An 8,228-nucleotide genomic window follows, 5' to 3' on the forward strand; every position below is an offset into this window, starting at 1 on the left:
TTGAGAATTTCCCCAAATCACAAGGGTGCTATATCCACCATTATTAGAATGGAGATAGGGAAGCCACTTCGGGTGAGACATCCCCAGAAATTTTATTCACAGTTACATTGGTTGATCACATTGTTTCTTCTTGCCAATGTGAATTGGCAAGATGGTTGTCCATGGTTTATGGCATCTATGATTATAAAATCATTTTCTCTATACAGAACTAAGTTACTAGTATCTGTTAGAGGCCAGATATTTTCAACCAACTAACACTCTTCTTTTAGAAATGGAAAAGGCTAAACATGGTTGCTCATGCCCATAATCTCAGCACTTTGGGAGGCTGAGGCAGGAGGATTGCTTGAGCCCAGGAGTTCGAGACCAGCCTGGGCAACATAATGAGACCCCATCTCCAAAAATAAAAATAAAAAAAAGAAAAATGGAAAATAGCACTAAATTAAACTCTGCATGCCTCATTTGTGATGAATTTGGTCATCATTTTCATTAGCGTACTAACAATGTCTATGTGGCTAATGCTACAAAGGAATTTTTTCAACATGTCATTCAGACTAGATAGAACTTTGCTATAGTCCATAACTAAGTAGGTAATAGAAAATAGAAATTTTGGCCAGACGTATGACATATGAACTGAATTATCAATCAGGGTTGACCTAACAAGGGAATAAGTTTTCAGCAGATGATCTAAGTTCTGACTGTTTCAGAAACATCTAGAAAGAAGAGTTATAATACAATGTACTTGGTGAATAATATATAGCACCATTGTGAGTGACTCTCTATTGGATTTATGGCAAGTAGGAAGTGACACTTAAAAAACTGGAAGAATTGGGCTGACCTTCACAAAGCTGTCCCCTATTTGTCTCTTTCTCAGCTTTGTGTAGGCTAAAAGATGATTCCCTCAAGATGGAAGGAGGCATAGAGGGTCTCCGAGGCTGGCGAGGTACTGAGGACTTAAGGTGCACCTTGAATTAAATTTGACACTAACACAAAATTTTTTTCTCACAATCTGGAGAATGAAATGGTCTCTAACATCTTGGGGTGGCTACTTGCAAAGAAAACGACTGGCATCTCCAATAAAAGTTCCCCTACTGTTTTGGGAAGCAGCCTACACAGCAGGTAATTACAGTTCGGCCGGAACGTAAGTCAGCCAAAGCCTCATCTCAATAACATGTCCCGCTTGCAAAATGAAGTGTAAGAGTGCAACTCGGGAAGAGTGCGTGGCTGAGCAAGGGTGCTGGGGAAAAGACTTGGACAGAGAAAGAAAGATGAGAATAGTAAGAAAGAGGAATCCTAAACATTCCTTTTGGGTCTTCTAGATGCTGCATAAAATTCCAGAATCTTATCTCCTATGTCCATTATGACACAAATTATGTAGGGAATTTTATGTATAAATCTAAACATGTAAGGCAATGCTACATGTTTGCTGAGAGAATTTATTGTTGAAGAACATAAAATGTGACTGTTTTCTGAGGCAGAGGTCTGTGGTATACCTTAACACAAGTATTAAGCAGTTTGCTACACTCAAATAAGTGGTTTCAAGTTGCAGGAACTTTCAAGGGAAAGGTGATAAAAGAGCAGTAAAAACCTTTGTAAGGAAAATGTAGGCTAAGGCTAATTAGCATTATTATTATTTGAGACAGGGTCACACTGTTGCCCATGTTGGAGTGCAGTGGTGCAAACCTGGCTCACTGTAGCCTCAACTCCCTCAGTCTCTCAAGTAGCTGAGACCATGGGTGTGTGCCACCATGTTCTTAAAATTTTTGGTAGAGACAGGCAACATTTTTGTTGCCCAGGTTGGTCTTGAACTCCCGGGCTCAAGCAATCCTCCTGCCTTGGCCTCCCAAAATGTTAGAATTACAAGCATGAGCCATCACACCCAGCCATTTTTTACGTTTAAAGGACGATATGTGTTAAATTATCAGTGGGGTCCTTGGGCCACAGAGAAAAGTGCTACTGGATATAAGATCTGCATTTTGGCTAGGTGTGGTGGCTCATGCCTGTAATCCCAGCACTTTGGGAGGCCGAGGCGGGCGGATCACGAGGTCAGGAGATCGAGACCATCCTGGTCAACATGGTGAAACCCTGTCTCTACTAAAAATACAAAAGTTAGCTGGGCGTCGGGGCACGCACGTGTAGTCCCAGCTACTCGGGAGACTGAGGCAGGAGAATTGCTTGAACCTGGGAGGTGGAGTTTGCAGTGAGTCAAGATCGTGCCATTGCACTCCAGCCTAGGCAACAAGAGCGAAACTCTGTCTCAAAAAAAAAAAAAAAAAAAAAAAAATCTGCAGTTTAGTTTTATAAAGGAAAATAAGGACTGAAATGGAAAAAGGAAACTCTGAATGTGCAATGATTTTATTTAAAATTGCATTATGTTAATTAAAAAAATAAAATAGGAATACTAGTTTCAACATGTCATGTTGGGATTTGGATAGCATGTATACTTTGCTGTACATCCATTTATCTATCTATCTATCCATCCATCCATCCATCCATCCATCCATCCATCCATCCATCTATCTATCTATCTATCTATGCTGCCATAGGAACCATATTCCTGGGCTACTGTGAAAGCTGCTTTTTTTCTGGTCCCCACCCTCAGAGGTCACAGTGGCTTAGAACCCAAAGAACTTGGGACTTAATACTCAACATTAGGGAAGTCCAGATTTTCAGCTGTGTATGGTTTAAGTAGAATTTCTAGGATTCACCTGGAAACCTGAACTATGGATTTAGTGGGAAAACTTTTCTAATTCCAATTGACTGATTTACCAAGGCATTTTGGAACACAGTCTGTTTTTAATCTAATTGTTTCTAAAACTTTCTATGCATTTATGAAATATATGTAATATATTGTTCTCTATAAAGTATGTATACTTTGGGGGACTGCAGATGCTGTGTCCATTTTCCAGTTAAAAGTACAAAGCTTGTTTTCCTCACTTAGCTGATTTCTAAGGAATTATATCTCAATCCTAGCATTTGACTTACTACATTTTTCTGGATCAAGTGAGACTTTTTTAAAAACAAATATATTTATGTTTTTTCCAAATGCAGATATTTCAACTACTTATACTTTATTGAAGATTTATACTGCTTTTATTTTTTAAATTCCCAGACAAAGTTCCAAAAGCTCTCTTAATCATTCAGGTCTCTCCAGATACTCCTTGACTTGTTACTACTGCACAACCATACTGGAGCCAGCCCTGAGTTCCCCACTGTGCATCTAGAAATCAATACTCTGCTGGCACACTGATGGTTGAGGTGGCATAGGATTTATTCCCTGGCATTGGTGGCTTCAATCAATTTCCTCGTGCATTTCCTCTTTTTTAGTTTTTGCAAATTTATATCCTTTTTCCTTCCTCTCTCTTATTCATTAGCTAGTTAGAACAGATTCTGTAGTCATTGTTGAAATAACCAGCAGATAAAGAGCAAGAGGTAGAGTCAGCCTCTTGGGAGGAGTCAGACAGCATCAAACGTCCACATTCAGTGTCAAGCACTGTTACTTTGTTTGGCATCAAAAGTGGGAACCAGGATTAAGAAACACAGATTGTATCTATCATCCCATAGCACAGCAGCCTAAGACAGAAAATAAGTCCTTGTTCCTCATATTTTCGAAGAAGCCTTTGCAAAAGTTCTGAAACAGGAAACTAGAGCCATTTCACTGATTGTGTAAGCTCATCTACCAGGGCAAATGAAGGATAGATGTGCCATTTTGTGTATTTAGGAAAGAAATTTTAGCTCACACTGGCAACATGCTTTCTGGACAACTATGAATGGATGGCTGTTGTCATGAGCACCATCGTCCTGGACTATTACAAAAGCTGATGTTCCTCTGGTTTCCCACCTTCAGAGCTTCCAGTAAGTCAAGACTTAAAGATAGCAGGGACATGTAACTCAATTCTTGGATGGTATATTTGTAGCTACATCATGAGTTGATTAGACTTTCTGCAATTTACAGAACCTAACCATAGAGCTGTGAAGGTAAAAGTTCCAAATAGCTGTATCCACAGATTTGGCCACAGGAATTGGGGCTGGTTTGGTGGACTCAAGGCAAATGATGGTTTATATAATTGCTAATGCTTCTGATTCAAAGAGGTTGGGAACAGAGAATTTGTTTTTGTGCTTGGGGCTTGGATTATGATGCAAAACTAGAAGAAACAAGAGGAATAGAAAGATCAAAGTAGAATCTAGCATGGAGGAAATTGGCAAAAACATAAGCAGGGCTATTTATGAAGATAGATGGCAAGTAAGATGGAATGAGGTCACTATAATATAATTTTAGAACATTTTCATCATCCCAAAAAGAAAATTGATACCTATTACCAGTCATTCACCATTCCTCACACTTATCTCTTCATGGACCAACCCAGTTCTTGGTAACCACTAATCAACTCTCTGTCTCTATACATGTGACTATTACGGACATCTCATGTAAATGGAATCATGCAATATTTGGTGTTTGTTTGTTTCTTTTTTTTACTGGCTTCTTTCACTTTACATAATGCCTTCAAGTTTTATTCAAGTTGCAATATGTATTGGAATTTCATTCCTTTTTATGTTCTTTCTTTTCTTTTTATCATTGGCTTGCTTTTAATTAGCTTTAGCCTTTAAGCTTTTACTAGTGTAACCAACGAGGTTAGGATAGGAGGACCTATTTCTCAACACTTCTCATGTAAACCAAGTTTTAGATTTTTCTTTGTAGTAAAACAGGCTCTTCAGTGTTTACAAGCTTATTCCTGAGTCGTGAAAATTCTCTCTGTGATTCCCCCTTAATTCTTCTAGTCAATCTCAGGCTGCTACCTTTAGACAGACAGAAAGTGTGAAGAGACTTTTTTCTTGTATCTGTAGTGGAAATCTTAGCAGCAGACAGTAACTGCTTCCACCTTTTAATTTTCAAATATTGTTCTATTGTATGGATATACGATATATTATTTATCGATTCATTAGTTGATGGACATTTTGGTTGTTTTCACTTTTTGGCTAATACAAATAATGCTGCTGTAAACATTTATGTACAAATTTTTATGTGGACATGTTTTCACTTCTTATGGGTACATACCAAGGAATGGAATAGCTGGGTCACATAATAACTCTGTATTTAACAGTAAACAGTTAACTGCCAAACTGATTGCCAAAATGGTTGCATCATTTTACATTCACATCAACATATATAAGTCTTACCATTTCTCCACATTCTTGCCAATATTTGTTATTGGTGTCTTCTTGAATTTAGTCATCCTAGTTAATGTGAAGTGCTATATTATTGTGGTTTTGTTTTGCATTTTCCTAATGACTAATAATAATATACTTTTCATGTTCTTATTGGCCATTCATATATGTTCTATGGAGAAATGTATATTTAACCCTTTGCTCATTTAGAAAATTAGGATGTCTTTTTATCATTGAGTTGTAAGCCTTTAAAAATATATATTCTAAATAAAAGTCACTTAATAATTTACAAATATTCTCTCCTATTATTTAGGTTGTTATGTTAGTGTCTTCCAGAGAAAAAAACCAGTAGGACGCGCGCGTGTGCGCGCGCACACACACACGCACACACACACACACAGAGGCATACAGAGCTTTCATTTTCATTTTTCACAAGCTAAAGTTGTGTGGCCCTGCAACAAGCAATTCTATCAGTGCCATTTTTCTAACAGCAGTATGCTCCCTTTGTGTCTCTGTGTCACATTTTGGTAATTTTCACAATATTTCAAACTTTTTCATTATTATTATATCTGTTACAGTAACCTGTGATAAGTGATCTTTGATGATACTATTGTAATTTTTGGGGGGCTATATGAACCATACCCATAAAAGATGGCAAACTTAATAAATGTTGTGTATGTTCTGATTGCTCCACTAACCACCCATTCTCCCATCTCTCTCACTCTCCTCAGGCCTCCCAACAAGATTGAAATTGCCCTACAATGGCCTCTAAGTGTTCCAGTGAAAGGAAGAGTTGCACATCTCTCTTTTAAATTAAAAGCTAGAAATAATTAAATTTGGTGAGGGAGGAAGGTCAAAAGTCACAATAGGCTGAAAGCTAGGCCTCTGTGCCAAAGAGTTAGCCAAGTCGTGAATGAAAAGGAAAAGTTCTTGAAGGACATTAAGAGTGCTGCTTCAGTGAATACATGGAAGATAAAAGAACAATACAGCCTTAACGCTGATATGGAGAAAGTTCTAGTTTGTCTGGATAGAAGATCAAACCAGCCACAACATTCCCTTCAGCCAAAGCCAAATCCAGAGCAAGGTCCTAACTCTCTTCAATTCTACAAAGACTGAGATTGGTGAGGAAGCTGCAGAAGAGAGGTTGGAAGCAGTGCTTGCTTCTTGCTGTACCTGCTGCAGTTGCTTTCAGTTGGAGGAAATTTATGCCACCTGTGTTTCAGAAAATCTGCAAAACCTACTGGTGACCAGCGCCTCTGGGGAGCTTGAAGATTGCAGAGCTGTTTACTATGGGCTCTTGGGACAATGGGGAAAATTATGTTCCATTGCGATCTATTGGAGATTTTGGAAATTTGGACTCTGATAGAGGGTTTGAAGGAGACTGTCAATTATTGTGTGACATTAGACACTATGGTGATGTAATGGATTGACAGTTTTTTAACCAGGAAAGAATTGTAGCTGCTTCATCAACAGAATGTGTATCAGTTTCCCTTCACCATCTGAATAACCAGACTCTTTCAGTTAACCAGCTATGAACTACAGCTTATTACCACACAGGCCAGGAAAGTCTTTCACGTAGCAGTGCGCCATGTACAGGCGTTGTGTGCAACAACCCAGAAATCATTAATATTGGAGATGATGGTTGAATAAATCTCTTCAAAGCTTATCACAAGGAAGCTGTAAGAACTGTAAACAATGCAGATGGTAGTATACTCCATAGTGTAATCTTTCTTCAAACTCCTGAGATTCTTACTGTAAATTCGATTGGACAGTTAAAAATACGGGATTTCACACAACAAGGAAATGAACCTTTTCAGATATTGTCACTAACCGGTGACCGAATCCCCCTCCACTGTGTTGCTAGACATCTCATCAAACAGCATGTTGTAGCTACTGGTGGCCAGGATGGAATGTTGATTATTTGGAATGTTAGACAAGGTACTATGCCTGTATTTCTGCTGAAGGCTTACGAAGCTAAAATGAAAGCTAAAATTACTTTCATCCATCCAACCCAGATCCTCCATTTATTGTTCTGAAGATGAATTCCTCTGGCACTGGGATGTTCCACAGATGTACCATAACTCTTTCACTGAGGAGGAAGAGCTAGTACTTTTTTGTCTCATAGCATTAGTAACCAAGCTAACGTTCACCAGTCTCTCAAAGTTCTTGGCTCAGCACTGATCCTACAAAAGACCAAATTGAAATCACAAGCTTAATTCTCAATAGGAGTTAATATGGAGAAAATTCTAGTTCATCTGGATAGAAGACCAAACCGTTTGGATGTTTTTGGTTCTTGTCTTGTTTGTAGAACTGATGCAGAAGCAATTTATGTTACTGGACAACTTTTGTCATGAAACTACTGTAATTATAAGATTTTAGATAAATGTACGATTGGTCTTTTGAATTCCACCTTTTGTGCAAAATTTTATTATCAGAATATGTGAAATTTGCAGGGAAACATCAGCAGACTACCGTTAGTGTCAATTTCCAGCTTTGGCTTTTGTTAGTTGGATTTTCCCACAACAGTTGCAGAATCTGACAGATGACCAGTGGTAAAAAATCGTGAACATGTGGAAGAACATCAGGGGATTCTGGTACTGATGAATAATACATTGCCTTCAGACAACTATTGACAGCTCATGGAACTATTTCTTCATTTTTGATGTTGTGGGACTTAACACAACATCAGTGGTAGTTATGGGAACCACCAATAGCTTCCTATAATTTTTATCAGCATGTGTACTCCTTTGTGGCAATTGCCAGTGTTAATAATTATGCTTTTTATTGAAAATATTTTCTATAATCATTTTACACTTTATTTCCTTAATAATTTTAATAAACTTTTCCAGACAGAATTGAGTAGAGCTCTGAAGTGAAACATTAATAGCTGCATTTGAAATTTTTTAAAGATGAAAATGTTTTGACAAGTTCTTTTGTAAGAATATTTTTTAGAGCAGAACTCTGTCAACTTCTTAGACCCAACTTTATTTTTCTTGAGTTTCACAACATAGTTGAAAATTGCCGGCCGGGTGCAGTGGCTCAAATTGTATAGTTTTACAATCCCA

General features: G+C 37.9%; 1 pseudogene; it reads left to right on the forward strand.

The window, feature by feature from the left end:
- Positions 1-6,966: 6,966 nt before the first annotated feature.
- On the forward strand, positions 6,967-7,517 carry LOC105706236 (nucleoporin Nup43-like; annotated as a pseudogene).
- Positions 7,518-8,228: the final 711 nt, after the last annotated feature.

Source organism: Aotus nancymaae, unplaced genomic scaffold, assembly GCF_030222135.1.
Source record: "Aotus nancymaae isolate 86718 unplaced genomic scaffold, 86718_ANA_hifiasm-v0.15.2.pri h1tg000033l, whole genome shotgun sequence".
NCBI classification, from domain to species: domain Eukaryota; kingdom Metazoa; phylum Chordata; class Mammalia; order Primates; family Aotidae; genus Aotus; species Aotus nancymaae.